The sequence below is a fragment of the Zootoca vivipara genome, chromosome 12 (assembly GCF_963506605.1).
Source record: "Zootoca vivipara chromosome 12, rZooViv1.1, whole genome shotgun sequence".
Taxonomy (NCBI): Eukaryota; Metazoa; Chordata; class Lepidosauria; order Squamata; family Lacertidae; genus Zootoca; species Zootoca vivipara.
The window spans coordinates 55,120,259-55,127,719 of record NC_083287.1 but is presented as its reverse complement, the minus strand read 5'-3'; positions in this window follow the sequence as shown (position 1 = coordinate 55,127,719).

Below are 7,461 nucleotides of genomic sequence, written 5' to 3'. Positions count from 1 at the left end.
ATTGACGTCGGAATGAGGAGTTTCGGTTAAAGCAGGGGTCAGCAAACTTTTTCAGCACTGTCCCTCAGACCTTGTGGGGGGCCGGACTATATTTTGAAGAAAAATTTGAACGAATTCCTATGCCCCACAAATAACCCAGAGATGCATTTTAAATAAAAGGACACATTCTACTCATGTAAAAACATGCTGATTCCAGGACTGTCCGCGGGCCGGATTTAGAAGGCGATTAGTTTGGGGACCCCTGGGTTAAAGTATGGATTTTTTACGAATTTTTCAAGCTAGGTGTCTTCCCTGAGCTGTCAAGTCGAAAGGATACATTCAGGCATGATATCTGTAACATTGCAACAACTTCAAAGATGTGCCCCCCCCTGTCATTTCCATAGCAAACTAGTACTATGTCTCTTCTGTTAGATTCTTACCCAACTTAGTCCTTGAATTTAGTTCCCCTTTCCAGAACAAGAAGCGCTTGGGAAACTTCCTTCCCGCTTTCGGAATTCATCCCCCTCTCCAAACCTCTCCCTCTGGGTGCTCATTCTCTCCCCACACCTCCTACACCATCAGCTGGAGCTTCTACCCTCCCCAAATCCCGGACGCGAAGAGTCGTGCGGTGCCTCGGAGCGCCTCGAGGGCGATGCGGTGCTTCTGGCTGCTTCTGGCGCTAGTGGTGGGCTTGGTGTTGAGAGGGGCTGCCGCCCCACCAGGAGACACCATTTCAAGAGTGGCAATCTTGGTGGAAGGTGGCGGAGGCCCCGAGGATGCAGCCAAGCAGGAGGCACAGGTGAGGATGATAATAATAATAATAATAATAATAATAATAATAATAATAAATTTTATTTATACCCCGCCCTCCCCAGTCAAAAACCGGGCTCAGGGCGGCTGACACCAACAGAATTACAATAAAACATAAAAACAATTAATTAAAATACAGATTAAAATACCGTATTAAAATTTAAAATGCAGCCTCAATTCAAGTATTCCATAAATCCAAGCCATGAGGGAGGAAAACACAGGGGTCAAGCTGAGTCTAACCCAAAGGCCAGGCGGAACAGCTCTGTCTTGCAGGCCCTGCGGAAAGATGACAAATCCCGCAGGGCCCTGGTCTCCTGGGAAAGAGCGTTCCACCAAGTTGGGGCCAGTACTGAAAAGGCCCTGGCTCTAGTAGAGGCCAATCTAGCCATCTTATGGCTCGGGATCTCCAGAATATTGTTGTTTGTGGACCTTAAGGTCCTCCGCGGGGCATACCAGGAGAGGCGGTCCCGTAGGTACGAGGGTCCCAAGCTGCATAGGATGGAGTTTTGGTGGAGGCACCCGAGTTGTTTGCTCCTTTATACCCTAGCAATAGAAACTTGGGCACAGCTTGGGGGCTTCTAGTCAGCCTGGGCAGCTCTCTTGCCTTATGTCCAAGGGGTCTGTGTCCTGCCAGAGTCTCAATGAGCCCTACCTTGCTGCTGGTTTCTATACTAGGTTTTAGATCATAGCTGCCAAGTACCCCGTTTTCCCCGGGAAACCCCCGTTTTTACTTACCTTTTCCCGGTGGTCCCCCGTATCACTTCGTCTCCCGTTTTTCTCCGTTATTTTCTCCTGCCGGTGGCCATTTTTTTCCTTTCCAATTTGCCCTTCTATGGGCACGCATAGACGCAACTTCCGGTGTTGGCGACGGCCATTTTTGGTGCCCATAGATGGGTGGAGCGACACCGGAAGTTGCGTTGACGCACTTCCTGACATATGTACAAGCGACTTTCGAAGCCGGCGGCGGCCATTTTAGGTGCCCATAGAAGGGCAAAGCGACACCGGAAGTTACGTCGACGCAACTTCCGGTGTCACGCGGCTGCCGGTCCCGGATTCTGCAGTACAGGAATTGGAAGGTAAGTTTCAGATTCCCAAAACAAGAGGTGCTCAAAAGTTCTAAAATGGCTTGGGAAAGTTCTAAAAGGTATTTTGGTTAAAGGAACATGATTTGGTCTTGCTGGGCAAGCATAATGTGTGTAAAACTGAAAAGGAATCACTAACCATGATTGCCAAGGACCAATCTTATTATTATTATTTAGCATTGCCTGACATTTCAAGAAGGCAACATTAAAATTCTTCGCTTTTCCAAAAACAGTTCATGTGCTTCTTCCTCAGATATTGAGCAGCCAAACTAAATGTTGTCCAGTCACAAAAGTAATAGCAGATTTGAATTCCTCATACCCAAAAAACCCCACGTTTTGAAAGGCACTCACTGAAGAAATTTGCAAAGATTCACCCCCTAAAATGATGGCTAAAATAGCCACCCGACCTCTGTTTAAAAACCTTCCATGAAAGAGAGCGTGCCAACTTACACGGATCCTTCATTGACATACCTGCCAAGTTGCTGTCGGAGAAATAAGGGACCGGGCCGGAAATAGCAGACCGGAAGTAGCGCTGCAGCCATTTTGGAACTGGGCGGAGCATGCTCAGAAGTGACTTTTGATGCTGCTTTGCCAAGTTCCAAAATGGCCACCGCGCCAGAAGTCGCACTGCCCACGCAACTGGGCAGAGCAGCATCAAAAGTCGCTTCTGAGCATGCTCCGCCCAGTTCCAAAATGGCCGCCGCGCCAGAATAAACCGGGGAAAACAAAAAAATCTGTTTTTTCAGCTAGGAACAGCTGGAAAAACGGGGATTTCCCGGGGAATACGGGAGACTTGGCAGCTATGTTCATTGAAACTGTAGCTGGCCCCTCCACTCATTGCTGGTCACACTGTTTTCACCCCATTCTCCTTGCCAACCTTGCCTCTTTCTGTTGCAGGCAAAGTGGAGCTGTTTTGAGTGCAGATGCGTCAAAGGCAGATGGGTTCGGAGGTGGAGGCCTGGGTGCGGGAGTTCCATAGCAGGTGCCTGGCCTCACCGTCACCGAAGGAAAGGTGGCTGCAAGACCTCTCGCTGTTAGCAACGTACCCTTGGCAGCCCCTCTTCTCTCTGCCCCCCCTCCAGTCTCCGAAGAAGCACATACTGGTCCAGGAGATGCAACCGAGGCTATTCCACCCCGATGCAAAGTCTCAACAAGCGAAGAGTCAGCTCTTCGAGAAGTTCCTCATGGCTCTTCCAGCTCTTACGTCTCAATAAAGCATTTGCAAAAGTCGGTGGCCTCGTTTTGTCAAAAAAGAAATTTAAAAACACCCTCTTAAGTCGGGCGGTTTAAAAACAGCTCGCAAGGATGAAGGCAGAAAGTAGCAGTATTATTATAACCGGGAAGTGGAAGGGGAAGGTAGAATATAACATGGAAGAATGGCATAAAGAAGGGTAGGATCTAGCTATTAAAGATAAATTAACATGTGCCATTAAGGTAAGACGGGGAATATGCAGGAGTGCACATTTTTATTCTCATTTATTTATGAATATTACTTTGTAATAATAATTATAACAACAACAACAACAACAACAACAACAACAACAACAACAACAACAACAACATGTAGCCACTCCAGATCTAGATCTAGATATACCCTTCAAATTAATTTTTGTTTGTGAATCCTTCTTTGTTAATCGTGTCCTCCCTCAAAGAGGGCACATGTTGTGGTGAGACCTGGCAACAAACCCTTGTGCTGTGGGTGGGTACGATTGGATAGCCACAACACCCAATTGGTAGGTCCCTTGATGCTGGGTTCAATCTGACCAATGGGATGCTGTTGTTGTTGTTTAGTCGTGTCCGACTCTTCGTGACCCCATGGACCAGAGCACGGCAGGCACTCCTGTCTTGCACTGCCTCCCGCAGTTTGGTCAAACTCATGTGAGCACTCAGGGCTGATTTCCTTCAGAATGGATAGGTTTGATCTTCTTGCAGTCCATGGGACTCTCAAGAGTCTCCTCCAGCACCATAATTCAAAAGCATCAATTCTTTGGCAATCAGCCTTCTTAATGGTCCAGCTCTCACTTCCATACATCACTACTGGGAAAACCATAGCTTTAACTATACGGACCTTTGTCGGCAAGGTGATGTCTCTGCTTTTTAAGATGCTGTCTAGGTTTCTCATTGCTTTTCTCTCAAGAAGCAGGCGTCTTTTAATTTCGTGACTACTGTCACCATCTGCAGTGATCCTGGAACCCAAGAAAGTAAAATCTCTCACTGCCGCCTTTTCTTCCCCTTCTATTTGCCAGGATGTTTTTAGCAGGCACCAAAAAGTGCATAGTGAAGGCACCTTCCAGATTTCAAGAGGCAGGGAGTTCCAAAGTTTACCTGTTGTTACACATGCGGAGATATGTGTAACTGATAGACCAGTGGTCTGACTTGATGCAAGCAGTTCCTTATTTTCTTATGAAGGCAGCCATGTCGTTTATTCCTTATTCCCCCATGGAGGCCCCTACCCAACTGTGAGACCACAACGTTCATGTGATGGGGAAACTCTGAGGTTCCAACGGCTAAAGAGGTGCTTTCATGATGTTCCTCTCTCCCCTGGAGGAGGACTTCCTTCCACCTTGAGGACAGACGACAACCCTGAATCTTCTCCCCTTCTCATTCTCTCCAGGTCACCATGCCCAAACCCAGACCCAACAAGTTGTGCAGCTTCTGGCTGCTGGTGCTGCTGGTGGGCTTGGTGGTTTGTGGGGCTGTCGCCCTGCAGGAAGACTCAGCTCCAAGAGGCTCCAAATTGGGGGAAGGAGATGGAGGCCCCAAGGATGCAGCCAACCAGGAGATGCAGGTGGGTGCTGAATCATAGAATCGTAGAGTTGGAAGAGACCACAAGGGCCATCCAGTCCAACCCCCTGCCAAGAAGGAAACACCATCAAAGCATTCTTGACATATGCCTGTCAAGCCTCTGCTTAAAGACCTCCAAAGAAGGAGACTCCACCACACTCCTTGGCAGCAAATTCCACTGCCGAACAGCTCTTACTGTCAGGAAGTTCTTCCTAATGTTTAGGTGGAATCTTCTTTCTTGTAGTTTGAATCCATTGCTCCGTGTCCGCTTCTCTGGAGCAGCAGAAAACAACCTTTCTCCCTCCTCTATACGACATCCTTTTATATATTTGAACATGGCTATCATATCACCCCTTAACCTTCTCTTCTCCAGGCTAAACATACCCAGCTCCCTAAGCCGTTCCTCATAAGGCATCGTTTCCAGGCCTTTGACCATTTTGGTTGCCCTCTTCTGGACACGTTCCAGCTTGTCAGTATCCTTCTTGAACTGTGGTGCCCAGAACTGGACACAGTACTCCAGGTGAGGTCTGACCAGAGCACAATACAGTGGTACTATTACTTCCTTGATCTAGATGCTATACTTCTATTGATGCAGCCCAGAATTGCATTGGCTTTTTTAGCTGCTGCATCACACTGCTGACTCATGTCAAGTTTGTGGTCTACCAAGACTCCTTTTCACATGTACTGCTCTCAAGCCAGGTGTCACCCATCCTGTATTTGTGCCTTTCATTTTTTCCCCCCCAAGATATTGTACAAAGGAATTCCTGCAGGGATGGTCTGTCTCGCCAGAGTGGTGCATGCTCTGGTTATCTCTCGCTTGGATTACTGCAATGCGCTCTATGTGGGGCCACCTTTGAAGCTGACCCGGAAACTACAACTAATCCAGAATGCGGCAGCTAGACTGGTGACTGGGAGTGGCCGCTGAGAACACATAACACCCGTCCTGAAAGACCTACATTGGCTCCCAGTACGTTTCCGAGCACAACTCAAAGTGTTGGTGCTGACCTTTAAAAGCCCTAAACGGCCTCGCTCCAGTAGACGTGAAGGAGCGTCTCCACCCCCATCGTTCTCCCCAGACACTGAGGTCCAGCACCGAGGGCCTTCCAGCGGTTCCCTCTCTGCGAAAACCCAAGTTATAGGGAACCAGGCAGAGGGCCTTCTCAGTGGTGGCGCCCGCCCTGTGAAACGCCCTCCCATCAGATGTCAAGGAGATAAACCTGATGTTTAGAAGACACCTGAAGGCAGCCCTGTTTAGGGAAGTTTTTAATAACTGATGTTTTAATGTATTTTTTAATCTTTGTTGGAAGTTGCCCAGAGTGGCTGGGGATACCCAGCCAGATGGGAGGGGTATAAATGAATAAATGAATGAATAAATAAATAAATAAATATTATTATTAGGTGCATGCAGGGCCCTCCAGATCACAATTTCCCATCATGGAATCGTAGAATTGGGAGGTGACCCCAAAGGTCCTCTAGTCCAACCCCCTGCAATGCGGGAATCTCAGCAAAACCATCCATGACAGATGGCCAGCCCACCTCTGCTTAAAAACCTCCAGGGAAGGAGAAGCCGCCTTCATTGGTTCAGATCCTACCCTCTGGAACAGGAGAAAGCAAGCTTGCAATTTTTTTTGAAAGGCACAAATACAGGATGGGAGACACCTGGCTTGAGAGCAGTACATGTGAAAAGGATCTAGGAGTCTTGGTAGACCACAAACTTGACATGAGTCAGCAGTGTGATGCAGCAGCTAAAAAAGCCAATGTAATTCTGGGCTGCATCAATAGGAGTATAGCATCTAGATCAAGGGAAGTAATAGTACCACTGTATTCTGCTCTGGTCAGACCTCACCTGGAGTACTGTGTCCAGTTCTGGGCACTGACAAGCTGGAACGTGTCCAGAAGAGGGCAACCAAAATGGTCAAAGGCCTGGAAACGATGCCTTATGAGGAACGGCTTAGGGAGCTGGTTATGTTTAGCCTGGAGAAGAGAAGGTTAAGGGGTGATATGATAGCCATGTTGAAATATATAAAAGGATGTCCTATAGAGGAGGGAGAAAGGTTGTTTTCTGCTGCTCCAGAGAAGCGGACCTGGAGCAATGGATTCAAACAACAAGAAAGAAGATTCCACCTCAACATTAGGAAGAACTTCCTGACAGTAAGAGCTGTTCGGCAGTGGAATTTGCTACCAAGGAGTGTGGTGGAGTCTCCTTCTTTGGAAGTCTTTAAGCAGAGGCTTGACAGGCATATGTCAAGAATGCTTTGGTGGTGTTTCCTGCTTGGCAGGGGGTTGGACTGGATGGCCCTTGGGGTCTCTTCCAACTCTATGATTCTATGATTCTGTGGGGCAACCCTTGAGATATTTGAAGAGAACGTGTGTTCTGTCCATTTGCCCCGCACAGGGTACGATTCCTGCGTCATCGTATGCAGAGCCAATGTGGGCATAGAGGCAGCAGTGCCAGACTAGGGCCTGGGAGAGGCTGGGGTTCAAATCCTGGGTGGCCTTGGGCTTGTCGCTGCCTCTCAGCCGAATCCACCTCACAGGTCTGTTTGGGGGATGAAGCAAGGCAGGTGAGAACCATGCAAGCCGCCCAGAGCTCCTTGGAGGAAAAGGAGAGATTTACATGCCATAATTATAAATAAAAAGTACAGTACTGTATAATAATATGCTCAGAATTTTTATCTGTGTGTTTGGTTGTGGGTATAGTAAAGGTAAAGGTACCCCTGACCGTTCGGTCCAGTCGCGGACAACTCTGGGGTTGCGGCACTCACCTCGCTCTATAGGCCGAGGGAGCCGGCGTTTGTCCGCAGAC